Source organism: Epinephelus fuscoguttatus, linkage group LG9 (genome assembly GCF_011397635.1).
Source record: "Epinephelus fuscoguttatus linkage group LG9, E.fuscoguttatus.final_Chr_v1".
Lineage (NCBI taxonomy): Eukaryota > Metazoa > Chordata > Actinopteri > Perciformes > Serranidae > Epinephelus > Epinephelus fuscoguttatus.
In genome coordinates, this window is record NC_064760.1 from 562,766 (window position 1) to 585,470 (window position 22,705).

The 22,705-nt window shown below is 43.3% G+C and overlaps 1 protein-coding gene across 3 annotated transcripts in view; it reads left to right on the forward strand.

The window, feature by feature from the left end:
• glra1 (glycine receptor, alpha 1) overlaps window positions 1–22,705 on the forward strand; it is a 169,526-nt gene that overhangs the window by 69,734 nt on the left and 77,087 nt on the right. The window lies entirely within an intron of this gene.

Here is a 22,705-nt window from a genome sequence, read left to right on the forward strand (position 1 = left end):
GCTTGAGGCCTGAGGCATTTTGTTTTCAGGTGTCCGTCTGACTCATTTTCATGAAGTATTAGTTGTTATCAGTGAGTGTGTGAAGCATTCACTGTCAGATGATGAAGAAGAGTTCAGTAAGAATCTGACATTTTCTAAACACACACGCAGCATCAGTGACGGTGCGCTCTCCGTCAGTAACAAACAGAATTTAACCTCCAACATGGCCGACAGACGCTGTGCTAAATCACCTGAAAGTGCTTTATTGATGACTAATAAGTTATCAGAGAGGATTTGTACAGCTGCAGATTAAAGCTCATTGATTTGTTCTGATCACGGCTCTCACTTTGCACAGCAAGCAATAAAAGAGTATTTTATTTCCCTCCGGTGCTTCGACTCGATCTTCCCACATCATCCTCGCTGGGACCCTCCAACCTTTTACTTGGAATGATGGTTATTGACTTGAGCACCTTCTTCATCTTCATCATCACAAATTCTAACGCTAATTTCACTACAAAGCTGCGTGCAGGCTCATCTGGTTAATCTGCAGAGCCGCTCGGATTTAGACAACTTTGGTGGAAATGTCAATTTCAGACGAGGGGAGGACGGCGGCGGAGACATGAAGGGAAAAAGATTAGGTTAATGTAGGAGGAGGAGAGGAAGGATAGGGAGGGAGGAAGACTGTGAGAGCAAAGGGAAGGACTAACGAAAAGGGTAACAAGACAAAAAATGAAATGATGAAGAGAAAGGAAGAAAAGGGACAAAAATAATAAAGCAAATAAACTCAGTTCAAGGACAGTAAAGTGGAGGACATCAAGGAAAAGGAAATGAAACATAAGAGACAAGGATGTTAAAGACAGGATGCTAAAGGAAGAGGAGGATGAGGAGGGAGAAGATGAAGGCAGGAAACAAATCAAAGAGGACGACAGCAGAGGAAAGAAAGAATTGAATAAAGCTCTGCAGGGACGTGAAGCCGAGCACATACTCAACAGGGAGAGAAAGCCATCATGGAAGAGGAGACGTAGGAGGAAGGGGAGACTGGAGGAGTGAAAAGATAGGACACACAGAGTGGGGGAGGGGAGGGGAGGGGAAGAGGAGATTTCTCTTCCAGCATGTTCAGCAGAATCCAGTCAGCAGGTCAGGGCCCGAAGCCTCACCGCGGCTGCCGCCGGCAGCAGCCGTTCTTTCTGATTAGAGGCTCTGCTCAGCTCCTTCTGTTGTGGGATGTTGAGCACATATTACACACAACTCACCTCCTCGCACCGGCGCTTTATGCAGATTAATGTTAGGCCAAGGGATATTTGTCTGCTAACAGATTCTGGGCTCTCCTTCCCCCTCGGTGGCGTGCACCAGGCTCCAGGATTCAATCTGTCTCTGTAGATTTATGCTTATCCAAGTGGCCGGTTTCATGGAGGAAGCTTTGTAATGTGATTGCTTGGTGCTTTGGAGAGGTGACACTTTAATGTGACGACTGCAGGTCGGAGCATATTGCACTTATTTTACTTTTTATATTGAGAGCAGAGGAAAGAAGTGCTGCTATGTAGATTTATGCTTATCCAAGTGGCCTGTCTCATGGAGAACACCTTCATAATGTGATTGCACAGTGGAGCAGAAAGCTAACACCGCAGAATGATTACTGCAGGCTGGAGCACACACAGTGGTTACGGTGAATGTAAAGCAGAATATCCCCCTACACAGATTAATAACCATCCAAGTGGCCTATTTTAAAGAGCCGAATGTGACTGCACGGAGCTGCAGAAAGGAAACACTCAGTGTGATCGCAGGGCTTCCCTCCACTAAAGACATTACAGCAAATCCTCTTACTGACACCACCAAGCAAGTCGCTGGTCTCTGCCCTCCAGAAACTCCTCATATGAATGTTGCCTCGTCGTTTACCTTCACAGTTACACAATGGTTACACATGAACAGCTGCACACTGAAGGTTCCAACAATATTGGTTTTGTGTTTGGAAAAAGAAAGTTCAGCTCATCCACCAGGAGAAAATGTTGGCACTGTATGATTCTAACAACCACAGATACATCTGCATGTTTTCTACCTGTTGTATAATATTTACAATATACACACATATATATATATGTGTGTGTGTTTCTGAAGTGACGTAGTATCTGAGCTGACTGTGTCATCAGGAGGTGGAGGGGATGGTGGATGGTGTGACACCTGCCAAATGCAGACGCTGTTCAACACCAACTAACTACTAAACATGGATGTTTTTTTGCGACCTGTCACTGTGTTTCCTCGTCATCACTTTATGTCCAGCTGGGATTGTCCCTTCACAACCAGATAATTTAAGCCCAAACAATAACCATGTGGTTTTTGCGCCTAAACCTGACCCCACACCTTAACCACTGCATTTTTGAAACATTAGGTTTCAAAGTATCGGCTCCATAAAAATGTAAAAATGTGTCCACGCCTTGCAGAAATGTTCAGTCTCTGGCCAACATTTATTCTGTCGAATTAGTTGGACTGTTTGCAGGAGACAGGATGCAAGCCTCGGTCCAAAGAATGTAGTAAGAATAAAGTGGCTGTGTGAAGGTGTGGGATGAGGAAGAGCAGGAAAGTCTTCACTGCAGACAGAGAGAGGGAAGACTCAGCTTTAATACACAGCAGAGACGACGATAGCGAGGCGGCTTGACTGAGCGTGCTGTCAGAGGGACCAAAAGACTGGTCGTTAAAAATCACTGATCTGACACCATATTTGCACACAGTAGTTACACACAATAATCACACAACAATCGCACACAGACGCACAAAACAACACAGGAAAGCAGCCCAGGAGCCGTGACCCGTAACAACATGCTGCTCATGTCCTGATCGATCCCACATTATTGACTGAAGATAAAGTCGGCTGCACCGACCGGGCTGAGCTGAACATGCATTTAAAATTACAGATGACGTGACATTTAATTTAATAGATTTTTTAAAGCATTTCCAAGCAGAAAAAAAAACTCGTCTGTCACAGACACTCGACTTACATGGATCTCATATCACAGCAAAATACAGACACACAGGAAAGAGCTTTGGATATTCTCTCGAATGAATCAGCAGCTGAGAAGGAGGCATTTTAAATAATCTTATAGTGTTTTAAAAAAATATTTAAACTGCATAGTTAAAAGAAGCTTTGAGTGAATTATGGATGGAAGGATTTTAATTAAGGAAGAAAAATCTCATTTGCAGTGTGTAAATACTGCATGGACATAGGAAGTGTTTGAAAACATAAATCCCCGTACGGATTCATCATCGTCTCTGTAACTTTTAGAGGAAAAGAGCAGAGCTGAGTCTCTAATTAAGTGTGCCGTGTTGCAGCGAGTGCCGACTGCACATTTTAATCTGGAAATGAGAATTTGGTTTTAATACAAAGATGCAGGCGCTCGGTGGATCTCTGTCTGACGCAGAATGAAACTGAAGAAAGTTAAATTAAGAATCCATCCGCCCTCTTTCACCAGTCGCCATCTGAATGAAATGAAAAGATCAAAATAAGAGTTTTGTGAATGAGATTCTGACGCTGACGATGAAACATAACAAAAGCTTTCATTTCCTCTGGAGTGATCTGAAACATGGACGGAGGTGCGACAGGATAATATCGAATTGACCTGCTTTACCAGAGAGGAGAGATAAAGGAGTGCATGCCAGTGTTTGAGGGGGTGGACTGTGTGTGTGTGTGTGTGTGTGTGTGTGTTTCTGCACTAATCTCACACGACTGTCTACCTTCCTCTCAAGATGATTAAAAGCATTGAGCTAACAGCGCAGCATCACGACACACTGTTAAATCACACACTGATTTATTGAGCAGATGACTCTTTCTCACACACACACAACAACCCACACACACAAACACACACAGAAGACAAACAGTCCATCTGCACAAACACACGGTCGGGCAAACAAACGTGCAAACAACAAACAGGAAGGATCAGACGAACACATACGCTCACGTTCACACACAAACACACTCGTGTACAGTGCCAAAGCAAACACTGCACTGCTCGCAGTTCTCTACCTCACACACACACTCACACTCTCACACACACTTTGCAGCATCACTAGCTCTCAGTAATCCAGTGGAATAAAGCTCCAGTCACCTCGTCTCCGTCGCCGTGTTGCAACCGTAGACCTGCTATTGATTCCTGTCCCTCTGCAGTCAGGCAGCTGCCAGCATGTCATGTCCGCCTGTCACTCAAAACAGGGCCTGGAAAGGTCTGGAAGGTTCCAGGACCGCTGCTTACTAATTCACTGCAGGCTCAGTTCGCTGTCCTCTGTTAGAGGAAGGAGTTTTCATGTGTTAATATATTTCATGCAAACACAGTGAGAGCAGAGGAAACCTCCTGTCTGCAGCCTGCACAGAGCATTATTTACAATAATGTAAAGCATAAAGTAAAAGCGTTTCTCCACGTATAGTGGCATTGATTTACACATCCATAGAGGAAATACCTGGATATGCACCAAGTACTGGCTCATGATTATTAATTTTGTTGCAGGACTTTTTGTACGAACAGCCTGTGAGATTAAATATTATCACCATTCAACTCAGAGGAGTATTAAGGAAGCTCACTGCTCAGCCAACACATGTCACAGTTCAGTCAGTGGACTTCACGTCTACATGTGACTCACTTGTGTCATAACAAAATAAACTTCACAGGAAATATAGAGTTTCTCCTCGTTAGATGCAGACAGTCTCTTCACAATAAATGCACAATGTCAATTAAACACCTCATTTTTACGTTTATGTTCATGTGGAACAAAAGCACGTGGTTAGGGTTAGAAAAAGACATCAAGGTTTGGCTCAACAGTAATATGAGGAGTGGACAGCAGGCTCCTGGGTGAAAGTCCGGTGTTGTTGGACCCATCCACCTCCCCTCCTGTTTGGTGACGTGTCAACCTGACTGCTTACTGATGGCGTATCACACTGCCTCAAAACGATGTCTGTGTGTCGTCAGTGACATCAGCAGTATTTGACAACTCTAGAATGATGTGGAGGATCTGGGTCATTATATACCCAGGAAGTCAAACTGTTGTTGCCTTATTTATTCATTTATTGATTGATTTAAGGATTTCACACCATTTCGACAATACAGTAAAAAAAAACAAAAAAAACATGAAAGATAAAAATATAAGACTGGTAAAAGTAAAGGTGCTGAGTAGAGGCAAGAGACCCAGATGGGCCTATATGTGGCCTCAACTCATGAACTTCATTAGAATCAAACAACACAAGCCAAACGATTAAATTAAACATAACAAGCCAAAAGCATAGTGAAATAAATTCATTCATTCATCTTCTAACCGCTTCATCCTCTTGAGGGTCGCGGGGGGGTGGAGCCTATCCCAGCTGACACTGGGTGAGAGGCAGGGTTCACCCTGGACAGGTCACCAGACTATCACAGGGCTGACACATAGAGACAGACAACCATTCACACTCACATTCACACCTACGGACAATTTAGAGTCACCAATTAACCTGCATGTCTTTGGACTGTGGGAGGAAGCCGGAGTACCCGGAGAGAACCCACGCTGACACGGGGAGAACATGCAAACTCCACACAGAAGGGCTCCCACACCCGGGATCGAACCGGCAACCCTCTTGCTGTGAGGCGAGAGTGCTGTGAAATAAATTAATCAACGCAATTTTCATAGTATTAAAATATTAATAACGAAATAATAATAACAACAGAGACAATAATTACAGCAACAAAAGCAAACAACTACTATGATAATAACAACAATAATAATAATAACAATAACAATGATAATAACAATAACATCAATAAACAATATCAATATTAATTTGTCAAAATGTATCTAATTCATTTATCGACCAAAGTATATCTAAGTCTTGATTTAAGTAGTGAAATAGATGAGCAATTTATAATTATAGAAGGTTTTGAATTCCGTACTGGACCTCTGAATCTTGTGCTCAACTGACCTAATGTTGTGCGGGAGAAACTACAATAAATGTTATTTGATTGCCTGGTAGGATAAGAATGAACCATGGAATTTGACATGAAAAAGTTGTGAAAAACAATAGGAAAAGAATCAACACTGTGAGTACAGCTGAACATAAAAATACATATCTGGTACACATTAATATCAAAAATAGACAAAACTTTCAGTTGTTTAAAAAGAGGAGCAGATGGTTCAAAGGGATTAGATGTTGTGGCGAGCCTTACATATTTCTTTTGGAAAAGAAGAAGTTTGTGAAGAGAAGTGGGGAAAGCACTGGGCCAAATAATATTACAATATGATAAATATGGATATATGAGACTATAATAGAGTGTCAACAGACAGGAAGGATTTACTTAAGAGGATATTCTTCTAATAATTCCATAGGATTTCATAATTTTCTTGCACACCAGTTCAATATGGTTTTTCCATGTAAGGCCTTCATCAGCAATAACACCTAAAACTTTAGCGTATGAGACCTGTTCAATTTCTATGTCATTGATAAATAATTTAGAGTCTTGTTTTGAGTACTTTTTATTTTTACGCCAGGGCCACACTGCCCGCGGAAGCGCAGCGCACCAAAATTCTCGCGCGCGCCGGAGCACCTCCGTTCACATCAGACGCGCATTTCTCCACACCGTCGACAAGCGATTCTGCTCCCAGCTCTTGTTTTTCACTGCCTGGCTTGTCAGATTCGCTCGCGGCTCGCGCAGAAAATAGACCAGACGCCGAACTGATCGCTGCAAATCGTGAGCCTGCCGCGGAGCTTCCCGGCGTGGCGCGGCCAGTGTGGACGACACAGTCGGCTAACATGGGCGCCGAAAGGAAACTGCCTTCTCTTCTCGGCGCTTCGAGGCTATTCGCGGCGCTTCCGCGGGCGGTGTGGCCCTAGCGTTATGCCTGAAAATCATATAATTTGATTTCTTGACATTTAAGGAGAGCCTATTCATCTGAAACCATCTTGAGGTTTGTGCAAGTATAGAATTAGCATCTTTAATCAGGGAACCAAAGTCAGAATGCAAAAACACTATGTTTGTATCATCAGCGAAAATAATAGGCAGAGCGGTATCAAACTGCAAAGCAAAATCATTTATAAAAATAAGAAAAAGAAGCAGCCCAAGGATAGATCCTTGTGGTACTCCATAAGATACCTCGGTTCTATTGGAGTTCATACCGTCAATACAAACATATTGCTGCCTATTGCTGAGATCATCTTTAAGCCAGTGAAGCCATAACAAATAAGTTTGGATATTAGGAAACTGTGATCCACTGTATCAAAGACTTTGGGTAAATCTAGAAAAATGCCAATTGCAAACTTATTATAATTTAATGCTTCATGTATTTTATCAGTTGAAGGAGGGCCATATAGGTTGAATGATTTTTTCGAAATCCATATTGGTGCTTATACCGGGCTTATGTGCCACTGAGCAACTTGTATAGAAATGAACGAGGCCACGCCTCCAACATTGTCTTTATACCTCCAAGAGACGTCCCATCTGTCGTGTGTTGCATGAAGATAGTTATTGAATTGGCTAAAAGCTTAATTATTCCTAAAAAATTCCTGTCTCACATATCCTCAGAGTTATTTGATAAATGAGGCAAACAGAGGGAGTGTGGGAGAGGAAACACACACACACACAGAAATATTCTCACTGCAAACAAAAAGAGCACACGTAACATCATGGAGGAACTGAAAACGCTGGCAGGCATGAATGCCAATTTAGAGTAAATATGCATAGAAGCACACACACACACACACACACACACACACACTGAGCCTCAGGTGATTTTCGACCAGGCTCCCATCCATCCATCCATCCATCCATCCATCCATCCATCTCTCCATCCTCTCCTGCCTCCCACTTTGAATACATTTCATCTCATAATGAAACTTGAACGCCCCGTGGCTGAAAGACGGAATAGGAATGAGAGAGGAAGTCAGAGGCAGAGCGACAATGAGACGAGGAAAGAAAGGAAGAAAAGCAGAGAGAAATAGACTCACAGGGGAGAGACGGAGGAGTAAAACATATCATAATGGCATTTCTCCTCCCTCCCTGGCTGGGGAGGAATATTAAGTTTTTCCCTAAAGTTCAGTCCATGAAGAGGCGATGATGGATGGTTGAATATGTCGGAGGGAGAAACTACTATTCCTCATCTCAACACTCCAATTAAAATGTGACAAGAAGTGGGGTTTTTTCGCCACCACTGATCAACCGCACTGTTTACCTCCTGGCTTTAAAGCCAAAGGGTTTAGTGTTGTATAGGAGGAGCCAGGTATAGTCTTTTATATGTGGCAGAGTAATGAGAGCTGTCGCTGTAAATGAAGAGGGATGAGGCTCAGGAGAAGAGTGACGGCATCTGCATGGGAATAAAGCAGGAAACAAACAACCAGATGATGCAGACAGCTTCTTCTTTAGAGACTGTGTCGACACGCGGAGGAGAAGAGGGGTAAAAACAAGTCTTGTTTCAATAGTGTTTCATTGTTGAGTCAGGAGACGGACGGCACTTTAATGTTTTTTGGTTTTCGAGCGTTTTCTTTCCTCTCCCCTCCGGCGTTTCTCAGCCCTGATGTTTATCTCCTCCTCCGCTGTCGTGTCTGAATGTAAGAAGGAAAAAACTGAATAAAATAGCAGCAGCAGTGAGAAGACTGAAAGTTACTCTCCCTGTGTTTCTGCCTGTGGTCCTGCTCGTAGGCGTCTTCACAAAGTCAGAGAACATCCTTCACAGTTTGTATCTGTGAGGAACGAGAACGCTGACAAGGGCCGTATTCTTATTAACATGCAGCAGCTGATCTAAAGTTGCAGTAGGCAGTTTGATCTTGGCTTCATTGGGGGGAGTTTCACACCTTGTTGGTCTGGTTAGAGGCTATGATCATAGAATGTGGGGGGGGTGGGCATGCCATGACATGAAAAAGTTGCTGATAGCAGTTAGCAGCTAACTCAAACAAGGCCCATTTTAAACCTGCCAATTTTTTTCCAGATTTCTGCCAAACCCTGATTCAGTCAGCATGATATTTACATACAGTCTTACATGTGTCCTGCACAGATCTGTGACCTCACCCATTCACTTCTTTAGGATGCAGACTGTGAGCTGATAACACAACGTCAGTGTTCAGTGATGCTCTGGCATCTAAATGGAGACAATCCCTGCAGCAGGTTCAACATCAGGTGGAGAGACTGAAGGGTGGAGGCTGTCAGAGCAGCACATTAACACGAGGAGCATCCTCACACTTTGACCTTTAGAGAAGCAGATGTTTCAGTGACAGTGAAGTTCATATAAAAGCAAACAGCTGATATAATCTACCTGCAAACAGACACTCTGTCCGTGTTTGTGTCCAGCGAGTCTTTGAAGGCCTTTTCTTCTGAGAGCAGAATCACTTTTATGACTTAAGCAAACTTTTTTAGTAGTTGAGCCGAGTATCTTCCAGGAATATAAAGCTCTCAGCGTTTGATAAAATGTTCATTATTTCACTGTTCACTATCGAGGCAGGAGATTTATGACGCTTTAAAGCTCCCAGGGAAACCTTTTTTCTCCTCTCTGTCTCGCTGGCGCTTCGGCTCTGATGTTTATGCATGGAGGATAAGAAGAAAATGATCACCTCCTCAGCTGTCGTGTCCAGACATAATGCAGGAAAAACAGCAATAGGAAAAGAAAAACAACCCTCTTCCCTCTCTCTTCCATGAGCATGTGTGGGGAATATATATTAGTTCAATAAAAAGTAAAACTGCTTTCCCCGGACCATATAGCCCTCAGACGACGGCCTATAAATATTTAATATCTCACAGCCATTGTAGTTTTTTCTGCTGAAGGCAGCTCGATTGCAAAAGAGGCGATCCTGCGTAATTCAGAGTATTATTCATATCATTTGGAGCCCGCGACTTTTCTTCTCTCTTTGCTTTGTGCAGCTCAGCGCCATTTGTTGCTGAGGATTAATTCAGCCTCACTGCTGCTGCGCTGAGGTGTTACTGAGAGGAGATCAAACTGAGCGCCAGGAGAGGAAAGAGTTAAAGTACAGGAGAGCAGATACCTGTTTTTACAGCCCTGCCAAGACCTGATCATGTTCCACCTGTGCCCTCTACTTCCTGTTAAAGCATGAGGTGTGCAGGAAATGTTTCTGCTAAAGAGAAAAATAATCTGACCTCATGGAACAAGTTGGTTTCTGGACTTTAGCTCATCCTTTACTCACTGACGCGCCTTCGAGTCGCCTTCCACAGCGCAGCAGTCATTTCTGTCTTAGTGAGATTAGCTGGAAACGGTCAAAGGAAGGAAACAGTATGAACTTCTGTAATAAAAGGTGCAGCCAAAATGAAAGTCCTGGCGTCGTGCAGGATTCACACTCACAATAGTTTCTTCGTTTGACTCTCAGATCAGACAGAAAAATAAAAAAGTTATTTGAACTATTCTCAAATGTTTCCAAGGTGTTTAAAAACACCGGAGGGCATTTTGTTCATTTTGTTGAGTGCGGCCCAGTGTACACAGCATGCCTCAAACACAAATAATAATTTCAATTTTAAATATAAAGCCCATTTTCACAAATCACAGTTTGCCTCAGAGGAATTTACAACATCCAATATTCCTCTATCCTCAGACGCTCAATTAAAAAACACTGCAGATAGAAAATAACGACCGTGAACTGCCTTGATTTGTGTTTTATGGTTTCTCCAAAGGTTTTTTAAAAAGTCTCATCAGCCCAAAGCTTTATGAAGAATTCAAATATTAATTCTTCGAAGCATCACATTATCAAAATTAGCATTTAAAAAAATGAAGAGATAGTTAAGAGATAAGATATCTGATTGTGTTTTTCTTATTAGAGATATGAAGTGCTGTGACAGATATTTGTTTGACAGACATGTGCTCAGTAATCCTTGCTCCTGTTCAAACTGTGACGATATTCAAAGAGTCCAAAACGCTCCTGTCTGACAGCATTTCTGGACTGAACATGTTCCTCCAACAACATCTGGCAGTTTGACTTCCTGAGCTCATCAAAACCTAAATCTGCTCCTCAGACACGCACAGCTCCGACGCCTCCGTCCTCAGCATGAAGTGAGCTGTGACTGCCTCCAGCTCTCAGCGCTGCAGCCATGCAGAGCAGCTCTGTTCGTGAGGAAGTCAGGCTATTGTTGGCTGAGTCACTGTTGGCAGATGGGGATCAAGCCGCCACCAGAGGCTGGAGGACGGCTGCTGGGAGTCCCGCACTGATGCTGATAAGACCTCTGAGCCTCACTGGAGATTAGTGAGGAGGCAAGAAGACAATGTTTGTGAGCCAAGGTCTCAACTGGAAAGCAAACACAGCTGATGGGTCTGTGTGCTGCTGTGCACTCAAGTCACATGGTCAATAATACGTCTATTGGCAGAAGCACAACTCTGACAGGGACAGACAGAGGATGTTGACACAAGTTTTCACTTGTGCAACAAAAGAAAGATTATCCTCAGCCTCGTCGCCAGAAAAAATGTTGGCATTGTTTCTGCAAACTACGAATACATCACATACACACATTTCATCTCAGCGTGTCTGAAGTGATGTAATATCTGAGCTGACTCTGCCACAGGGAGGTGGAGCGGATGGTGGATGGTGTGACACCTGGAGAGACGTTTGCCAAACACCAACAGACTAAACTGACAGTTTTTAATCAGTCATTGTTGCATTTCCAGCGGCTCTTTAGTCACCATTTGTGTTTGTGTTTTAGCCACCAGTTGCTTTGTTTCCAGCCGTTATAGCTCCATGAAGAGCAGTTGTTTTTAACGAGACATTTCAGTGTTTCCAGTGGAGACTGTGCCACTCATCCTGTGTATTTGAAGGCAAAGCATGATCTCTTCCAAACCAAAACCCAGTGGTTTTTGTGCCTAAAACTAACCACGTTAACCACAATGTTATCAAAATATACATATAAAGCATGTGCTACATAATAATGTATATTGCAGCTTCCAAAAAAGTTCAAAAGTAGCAACCCACAGACACCATGATGGGAGATATGATCAACTCACTGTGGTTTAAACTTCAGTTGGTTTAAGGGTTGATTGATTTCCAGGATGATGCTATGAACAGATCGTCTTGACTGTTGCATTAAAAACAAAAATAAAAATCCCCAGTTAAATAAACAGACCTTTACAAAAAACAAAGTTCAGATCAGTGGGGTATTAAATGACTTCATCAAAAAATAAAGTCATCAGACACTCAGCGGTTAAAGACTGTAACCCTGAGGCGTCTTCCATGCTCCACCCTCACATCAGCATACCTACGTTTAATGACTGGTTCTGGAGATGGCGGGTCGGGCGGTGCATTAAAGTGACTTCAAAAATAATAGGAAACTAGAAGCACTTGCTGGAAATGGCTCTGACAGTGTTCAAGTATAACATAGCAATGGTTTGCAGGTGCAGTGGTGACTGCGCTGTGTCTTCGTTGACTCTTCTGACGTGAACGTCTCTGAAGTTAAAGGGCAAAGACTTTGAAACATTGTGATGCAGGATACACACATCAGGCTGCTTCCTGCTGATGAAGATGAAGATGAAGAATACAGTCTTGGTTGTTGAGAATAAACAGGAAGTGGAATTAAATTGGAGGAGTGATGCATCCTGTCCTCTGCTGGTGTGGTTCTAGTGGAGACGGCGTGTTTGTTGGCTGAATTGGACGTGATGCTGTGACGGCTTCTTATTTGTCCAAGTGAATGTGCAAACAGTGTCACAGGCTTGTTGCTATGCTAGTTGAAGTGGAGGGAAAATGTCTTTTTGGGTTTTTTTACTCCACATAGTGTCTTGGAGTATAAACTGGGCATTGCTGAATATAAGATTCACCTCTCGGTTGGCAGCAGCGATGCTCCCTGCGGTCTCTCTGCACCTGCTGTATCGTCCCAACATATGGCGTTTGGTGGACGAGGCGTAACCTGCTGTTTAGTGGGTGCTTTAATCCAAAACGCCTTCCAGTGCCATGAGTGGATACATTTGTAATGAGACCGGCTCCGATGGGAACACAAAGCTTCATCTTGGAGCAGTGACGGGACACGCAGCCAAAAACATGCCAAGTTGCCATGTGTCTCTGCAATGCTAAAACTCAATTTAAAGTAGTGTTGATACAGAGGAAATAAAACCGTCCCCGAGGCTCATGTCTGGAGTCCACACCTCGTGTCCTCAGCTGGCAGCTCGCCGCCGCCTCCACTGTCGGTTTAAAAATCAGAACGAGGACGAGATGTTGAAATGACGCCGGAAAAAAGCTCCAAGTCTGCAGAGAGGAGGGGCAGGAAGTCCGCCCAACTATTAATCATTAAAAAAGCAATTACAGGCACTTCCCTGGCAGGTTTATCAGCCTGTCATCTTCATAGCATCTCTATTTAGACCTATCTACTTCCTGCACAACCACCAATGCTCTCCTCTCTGTCACTTCAGCTTCAGGGTGAAAAATGAGCAGATGATGATGACCAGCAAACAAGACGCTCTAAAAACTAAAAGGTTCTACGGAGGACTCGTGCGGTGAATCAATGGCAGAGAGCAGGGAGCTCCTGATTTTACAGTGTTCCTCTAAATATACTTCCCCTTTATCTTTCATACTGCAGTAAACATTCGACGTCCGTCCTCCAGGATCTCACAGGTACATGTGTGATTATTGCAGCCTGACATGGAAGCAGTTTCAACACAATTCTTTAATAAGACATAATTATAAAACCAATGTTTGTACATTAAACTATTGTTGTTCACACAGCAGCTTCAGTCGTCTCCAACACGAAGGAGCAACACTTCATTTAAAAGCCTTTCTTTGCACAGTGAAATTAAATCAGTAAATCAACAGTTTGAAGAATGTTTTCATTCAAACTGAGCTGATTTAACACAATAAACATTTTGTATTCTTCAACTTTTATAGGAAAACAGATCGACTACATGTTGATTTAAAGTCCGGAATTTTGTTAGAAATGTGTCAGAAAAATATCTGATTTTCTCTGTTATGAGATCGTTAGCTCTCCGAGCTCAACACCACACCGTCCTCTGAAGTAACTCCATTATTTTTACAGGAAGCTCATACAGTTCTGCAGGAACGAGACCTAAAACCCAGAGATGAGTTAACGTGTTAGCATGTTAGCACTTCCTGTTTCCTGGTGTTTTTGGTTTGATGTGTGAAACAAGGTCTGTGTTTAACACGTGCTGAAGAGATGTCAGTAAATACTCCACTGATGTCAGTTTACAGCTTGATGTGTCTCTGACAAGATGAGACGACAGAACGAAATGTGAGAGTAAATAACGTTCTCCCCGTCGTCTCTCTCGGCTGCTCGCCATCTGCCTGCTGCTGTTTGACAGTGACACGGAAATAAAAGTGTAACCTTAAGATGATGATATGGATCCATGTTTCCACTTTACATTGACGATTGTTGATCACTGAATTGATATATTGATCCAGGTTGATGGATCATTACAGCACTAATAAGAACTGCCAAACCATGATTTTATTTGTTTCCAAATGTAACCAAGTAGATTTGCTGCGGCAGTGATAGTTTCACAGTTTTAGAGCTGCTCTATCAAACTGTGACGTGTGTGTGTGTGTGTGTGTTTGTGCACGAGGACGTGTTGATGGTCAGTAATGTAAGAAACACTCAGACTCAACAAGCTGATGAAACCTGGAAACTTCTTCTTATTCAGGGGACACAGTGCGGCGTGTACAGTGACACAGACGTGTGCTCGTGGTTTGTTAAGCTTGTGTTTGTGTGTGTGTGAAATCAAACGCAGAGCGCTGTGTTTAGAGTGTTTAGTGAGTGTTTAGAGCGTCTCTTCAGAGAGAGGCTGCAGTGAGCTGAAGTGCTGAGAGGCTGAGCCATTTGGTTCATCCTGCTTTATTGCTGTTGTCACTCGTTTTTAATGAAAGTGGAGTTCAGTGTGTGTGTGTGTGGGGACATGAGCTCCTCAGTTCTCATGCAGACGGGCTGCTACACAGGAAATGTATCTCACAATCAATAATTGATCAAATATATGTGAGACCATGTGAAGCTTCGTCACACAGTCACAGCTCACAGTCATCCAGGCAGTGTTGACCCAACCTACGGTGGCTCAGCAGGGACAACTCTGGCTGCATGCAGAGGAGGAGTGTGTGTGTGTGTGTGTGTGTGTGTGTGTGTGTGTGTCCAGAATATTTAAATGTTATCAGCTGTAAAGGTTAAGAATCAACGAGGCGTGCAGTGTGTGTGTGTGTGTGTGCAGAGCTGTATGTTAATGAGTGTTAATATGTGTTTAGTGTGTGTGTGCGGTGCAGCGTGTCAGCTCCATGTGTGTGTGTCCTTTAGGTTAATGTGTGTGTGTTCGAGACACGCCCTGATGCACCTGCACATCTATCACTACAGTGTGTGTGTGCATGTCTGTTTGTTCACTGTGTATAACTGTGTGTGTGTGTGTGTGTGTGTGTTTGTTTATGGAGTGTGTTTGCTCATTTGCCCTCGTGTGCTTGTACACTGTGTGTTGAGATTTAATGTATCTACTGTTTGTGTTTGTCACTTTATCCTGTGTGTGTGTGTGTGTGTGTGTGTGTGTGTGTGTGTGTGTGTGTGTGTGTGCAGTGTAAGTGTAAAACACAGCGAGCTAATCAGGAAGACTCCATGAAGCTAACCTCAGACATGTAACAGCTGTGAGAAAATGTCCAAAGTGAAGCTGCTGTTTTTTACTTTAGCGTTTTCTCAGTGATCAGAAAAACTGTCAGTCAAATAAAGGCAAAAAAATATCGTTTATTTATTATAAAATAACAAAATTAAACTTAAACGCTCTCATTTGAAGATGACCTCCAGAAACATGACATCATCAGTCGGCCTGTTGCTCTCTGTCGTTTCTGTGTCTCAGCCTCTGTTAGCAGCGTGAATCACCAGATACAATATTATCGTGATACTAAAGACATGATACAATAATATTTTGAATATGTTGCGATATGCTGAGTATTGAGATTAAAAATAATGTGATTTATGTCCTCAACAGAAAAGTTTTATCTGATAAGACAAAGTTTTCAGTCTGTTCATCACTTCAGTAAAATGCAGCTGATTATATTATTATATATATTAATATATATATATATTAATATATCAGTCAGCTACCTGAAGTATAATTTGTATTTGTCAGTGTTTAGAGTGTTTAAAGTTCACAGTTTTTCAGATCTGTCCTAAATATGCAGAGGTAGGCCTGTCACCAGAACAAATTTTGCTGGGCGATTAATTGCGTCAGAAATTATTGTGATAAGCGATAATATTGCGTAATATTGTGCTTTAAAGACCATTTTCATTATTGTTGTAATTTTGCTGTTTTTAGACCATTTTTTATTTTTTTATTTAACTGATATAATGATAATAAAGGCATAATGATGCAGGTACACCCTTTTAAAGAGAAATAAACATTTGGTTAGCAAGAATATTTAATTAAATTAAATATCCCAAATAAGGCATAAAAATATCTAAATAAATAAATAAATACAAAAAACAGTCTGTCAGTCTCTCACTCTCAGGTGTGCAGTTAAGTTGGTCGTATTCGCTCTTTTTGTTGAGATGGTTTTAGAACAAACCCGGCACACCGGCTCGTCCACATTACTGGGCTGCCCTCTGTCATTGGTTTAAATCCAAAACACTCCCACACAGAGGCCGTGGTGTTTGGTTTAGGGACAAGTTCCCTGTCTTTCCCTTACGCTCTTTCCCTCCATTCATTACACTAATGAACCAACTCACCTGGCTGCCAGACAATGCACGGCAGTGAACGCTCTTGTCGTCCAGTCTCTTTGGCGGAGAGAGACGAGGAAAACAAACGCACATGAATATGACAATTAATCGCAGCCAGAAAAAAGTTACTGTCTCCCTTTTAATTTACCGTGCAATTAACCGACTTATCGTATATTGCGACAGGCCTATACAGAGAAATGATCAGAGGTTGCTGTGGGTGTTCCTCCTGAAGGATCCCAATGGGGCACAAATCAGTCTTCACTATGTGCAAAAATACATTTCATTTTTTTATGATAAAAAATGGATAATTGGCACAGTGTGATGATACAATATAATATCATGATACTATGCTGTACTGATCCTGCTCCTGACAGCACTCCAGTTGCTGTGTCACATCATAAATTATATTTTGTTTTAGATTAAATTCATGTGGTAAATGATAAAGAAATAAAGTGGAGAGAAAAACTGAACATGCTTCATAACATGCTTCAGGTTTCACTTGAGCATTCCTTCATTTCATACAGGAGGCTGGAGGATGCACTGTGTCATCCAGTGTGTGTGTGTGTGTGTGTGTGTCACATGTGATGCACACACACACACACACACACGGGCAGAGCGAGGCAGCTCTAAGTGTGCAGCTACAGTAGCCTGTGAGTCACGCTGCCTGTCCGTCCTCCATGACAGTTAATGAGCTGTGGCTCCTTCCTCCTCTCCGTCTTTTTCTGCTGCGCCCCCGTCTTCTGTCTTTATTGGAGAGCTATAAAGCAAAGTGTCTCCTCCTCTCCTCCTCTCCTTCCATCCTTCCCTCCTGCTCTGGATGCTTATTATATGAGCTGCTGTGGCAGAGAGGAGGCAGAGAAGCAGGAGGAGGTTTTTTTGGGGGGTATTAGCTTCTCCTCCTCCTCCTCAGTTTTTTTGCATCACGCGCTGCGAGGGACGTCAAAAGAAGACAAATTATGATATCCCTGCACTCGCCTCCCTCCTGCCGCGGAGCGAGAGGACTTTGAAGGAGGGATTTTGAACAAAGCCAGGATGCAGAGGAAATGTGTCAGAGGACTTGAGTAAGGCCTGAAAAGCCATTTGGAGGAAAAACAGAGTGATAATGTAATACCAGCTGGTTTATGGATAAACCCTCTGATGCACTCAGACGTCTCTGAGCTGCTGCTCGTTGGCTCTGTGCAGCCTGTAGACATCAGGCCCATACAGTCAGGTGGTCCAGCTGCCAGCGTTATACACCAGGAAGCTTCATCTATCCTCACGTGCCTTTAGTTTGTCTCAGCTCTTGTGCCGCCAAATATTGGGAACTTTAGAGTTGTTCAGAAAAATGAGCTCAAGATGTAACTGGTGTCATGAGAGGAGCTTTTTAAAAATGAAGGTTTCAGACTCCAAAATGTGTTTAAGCCTTGTTCAAACATACTGTCAACATGTCCACATAATAAAGTGCAGGTACAATGTGTCAAGAGATGTACAGTTTTGTCTGGCGGCTGGGTTGGGTTGGTGGCTCCACATGATGTGGTTGTTGTAATCATGAGGAAATATAGTTTCAGGCACTAACAGGAGACGTGTCTCTGCAGCAGGGAGGGAAACAATATGCTGCTGGATAAGATCCTCTGAATCCTCTGGTCTGTGCAGCTCCTGGCACACAAACTGTTTTGATATTTTGATCATTCATGCACAAGAATGTCATTTTTCAAACTGGTAATTTGTTCCCACAAATTAATCTGGCACCTTTGTTGTTTCAAATCTCAGAGGGACCTCGCTGAATAATCAGCTAAGTTGTTTCTCCACAGTTTCCTCATCACTTTCTGCAGCAGGTTTATCGTGGTGCTGCAGCAGGAAACACAATAAGTTTCACTGCAAACACTTTTAGCTGCTGCTTTTTAAAGAATCTAAACCTAAAAATAATGAAGCTTACAAATAGCAGTGCACCTGGAAATGGGTTTCTCAGCTCTCTGTGGAGAGAACGGAGGTTTGTTAGGAGCGCAGCGGTAATCTAATAAACTACAGGAAACGGGAACAATGAGATTGTTTGGAAAACCACAAATAGTATTTTAGATGTAATGTATCTGGAATCCACTTAATCAGTTCACACTGCTCTCCTTCCACCATATTTAATAACTTTATCATCATTTCATGTCGTACAGTAACTTCTGATGGCTACCCAGCACCCGGCATTCATATTCAGGTCTAATTCGTTTCCTGACTTGGCTGCATGACTGAGACAGTGAAGGCTGTCATGATTTCACAAATCTCCGCCCCTAAAAACATAGTTGTGAACCTGTAGGAGCTTGTTGAAGCCCAGAGCTGCTGGACGTGGCTCCATCAGCCTCAGCTTCACCTGTTAAACTCAAACCATGATCAGTGGAAGAGAGATCTCTGGGTAATGTAGTCAGTCACTGCTTTTTGGGCTCATTTGAATGTGTTCTAGATGAAACCCTTGTGATATAAAAGGGTTCTTGGTAGCACCACCTGGATGGGTTATTGGCACCCACAGAAGGTGGAAATGTGCTGAGTGAAACGTCAGCAGAGGGTTCTGGTTGGAACCATTACACCTTAGAAAAGATCTCCATAGATCCTCTCTTATGTTGCTTTTCCACCAACATGGAACTGGTTCTGTTCTGGTTCCTGCATCTAATGTTGAACTGTTTTCCTTCACCTGAAGTGACGACAGGCAGAAGAAGTGATGTGAGAAATGTCAGACCTTGTGTAGTTGTCTCATTAACAGCTGTTCTTAAAACATAATGTCTGTAACAGCAGAACAAACGTTTGCAGGTGATCAGTGTGATCATGACTTTGCTTTTACTGTTTACTTCCGTTGTGCCACGCCCTCCGTTGAGGACTCACCCTTGATCACAATGGTTCTGATCCAAACTGGTTCAGCTGATAGCACCAAAGATCCAAGAGTCCTGAACAGAACTGGTTCATGGAAAATAAAAGTGGTGAGAGAGGGTTCTGGGTGGAACCTTTCACAGGTTGAAGTTCTGCCATAATCACAAAGCTTTCTCCTTTGGTGACGAGCTAGAGACGATGGCACCTTTATTGCTGTTAATGTGAGAGAGGCTCAGTGGTGTCAGACTTTACTGACCTCCATGGTTGAAGCATCAGTTATTGTTCATCTGTGAGGTACCTGACACCTCATTCAGCTGTCTGTCTATAACTACAGTCTCATGTCATCTGCAGCCGGTGTCTTTTGTTGCTCTGGAAACAAACCTGGTTGATTTAATATGTGTAAGTTTGTATTTTTCCTCCGTCTCCCTCCTCCCCTTCCTCACGCAGTCCTGTGAGTAATCTATTGTTTGTTCTAATTAGATGCTGTACATGTAAGTCACGTAGGAGGCGCCCGCCTCCGGCTAGTTGTAATGATTTCTTCCCTCTTAACCGTGCATCTTCAACCTTATGATTCTACTCTACAGCTTAACCACAGTTGCGTGCTTGTGAGTGTGTGTGAGTGTGTGTGAATGACTCTCAGATGATATTCCTCCCCAGTGGCCTCCAGCACTCCTCCGACTGTGACAGGGAGAGTAATTGGCCATCAAAATAATCCAGACCCCTTCCTTCATTCGCAGCTCGCCGCCGGCCAACAGAATTAGACACTGAATTTAGCCAGGGACATTAAACACAACCTCCCTGTGTGTGTGTGTGTGTGTGTGTGTGTGTGTGTTTGACCTTAACTTGACGATGTATGAGAATGTGATGGTAATCCAGCCCAGTGTTAAAGACACTCAGGCTTTGATGAAGAATAAATGTAATGAGATTACAGTAATCACATTACAGGAGTTTAGTCAAAGTTTGAATGCAGTGAGACGTGATTATTTCACACACAAACAGCAGATAGTAATAATAATAATACATTACTAGAGTTGTGTTTGTACAGGAGCGTGTAGCAGTGGCTCATTAAACTGAGGCTGAGCCTGGAAACACTGAGTGTGAACAGAAACACTGTGTTCATGTATTTTTATGCACTGGAGGTTCACTGATCTGTGCACACTGTGGATTAAGTGGATATTAGTTTACATAGAAATGGATTGAGTGTTTTTATTGGTGCCACGCTTCAGCTCGGCCTCGTTAACATTCAGAGCAGCACTCCTACCTGAGGAGAAATAACACTCAGATATTCAGAGAGGTTTTGTGAACAAGGTCGAAGCAAAAAGAGCAGTGTTTTTGAAAGAGACGTCAACAGGTGGAGACGGCTTCAAGGACTCTAAAACCACTCCACTTATTTCATAAAAAGATGTCTGAAAAGTGTTTCATTAACTTTAGATTCCATCTTCAGTTTAAAGTTCAGCAAACAGAAAAAAAGTCCATGTCAGCACCAGCTGAGTCGGGCTGTAGCCTGGAGGTCTGGTACCCTGATCACAAACTCAACCTTGAAGGAGGTTCATGTTCGGATCTTAGTTTGATGGCAGGTAGAAGCTCTCACAGATTTACTTTGAGAAAACTAAGTGGACTCCAGAGACACCAGATGATCTGTGTTCAAACTGCAGGAGGTGCAAAGCAAACAGGGACATCCTGCACAGGTAAACTGGAATAAAGTCTGTCCTGATTTTGTAGTTTTTGTACCAGTGATTTACAGACGTACCTTCACCATGATGAAGCTTCTATGTTTGATTTATTTGTTTGTAGGGTCAGACACACCAAACCACCGTGATAGAACTAGTAGCCACAAAGGCTGATTGGTGCATCGCCTCACGCTGCTGTGTCTCAGCCAAAAAGTTGCCCCTGAACACACCATAAAGACTCCAGCTCACGTCCAATCAGCTCGTCCGTTCTGCTCCTGCTGAGACGAAATAAGTCTCCACAGCAGCAGATGGCGGTCGTCTGTATCCATGGGGCGGCAGTAGCTCAGTCCATGGGGACTTGGGTTGGGAACCGGGGTTGTCTGTTCGAGTCCCCGTCTGGACCAAAATATGGAGCGTGGACTGGTGGCTGGAGAGGTGCCAGTTCACCTCCTGGGCACTGCCGAGGTGCCCTTGAGCAAGGCACTGAACCCCCCAACCGCTCGGAGCGCCTGTCATGGGCAGCCCCCTCACTCTGAGATCTCTCCACTTTGTGCATGTATAGGTCCTGTTTGTGCATGTGTGTGTCTTTCACACCTGTGTGTAATTGACAACAGAGTGAAAACATTGAATTTCCCCTCAGGGGGATTAATAAAGGAAATAAAATTAAAATTTCAAATTAAATTAAAAAACCACCAGGGAGAGCGTCTTGATGCTAGTTAGCCAGTTAGCACATGAACAACACAGTCACAGCATATTTACCGTGCATCAGTGAACGTTAACACAAACCATCAGGAAACGTTTCTGCTAAAGAGAAAAATAATCTGACCTGATGGAACAAGTTGGTTTGGTCTCACTCCCTCTGGACTTTAGCTCCTCCTTCACTCACTGACGCTGAGCTCAGCTGACAGTCAGAGGGAGGTCATTCACCGACGGGCTCCTGATGTCGATCCAACATGCTGAATCAGCTTTGAAAAAGCCAATGGACGGCCAACAAGGCCCAATGGTGTGTGACACACAGCCGTTTACTGACGGCCCGTCATTGACCAACAGTCTACCATCAACTACCATGTGTCAGGGCCTTTACACTTCCTCTAGATGTGTCTGCTCTAAACAGAAGGGTTTGGGTGGAGGTGTGTTTTGGGATTGAACCACGGTCACTTGGATCTTAGAGGTGTTGGCTCCTCTTTGTAACTAGTGTTCGTCCATGTTAGTCGTGCAGTCTGCAGGTTCACTGACTCTCTGTCATTATCAAAGAAGAGTTTAGAGGTTACTCTGTGATTCAGCTCTTAAAGTCAATATCTTGTCCACTGGCTGACAGAGATGAGAGGCCGTCTGTCCGTCTGGCCGTCCTCCACGCTCCTCACTTCAGCTCCACTCCTGCCGTCCAGTAATCACATTTGTGTTTGTACAAGCTGGTAATGCAGTGAATCGATGGCGCGGCTGCTAAAGGCCTGAATGCTATTTACTTCCTCTTTCATGTGAAACAACCTTGAACGCAGCGTCTCATCTCTGACAGCAGAGAGACGGGACTATCTCTGTCATTATGAATTCCTTTGAAATGACGCTGTGTGTTTATTGATATCGCCTCAGTTTGACCGACAGCGC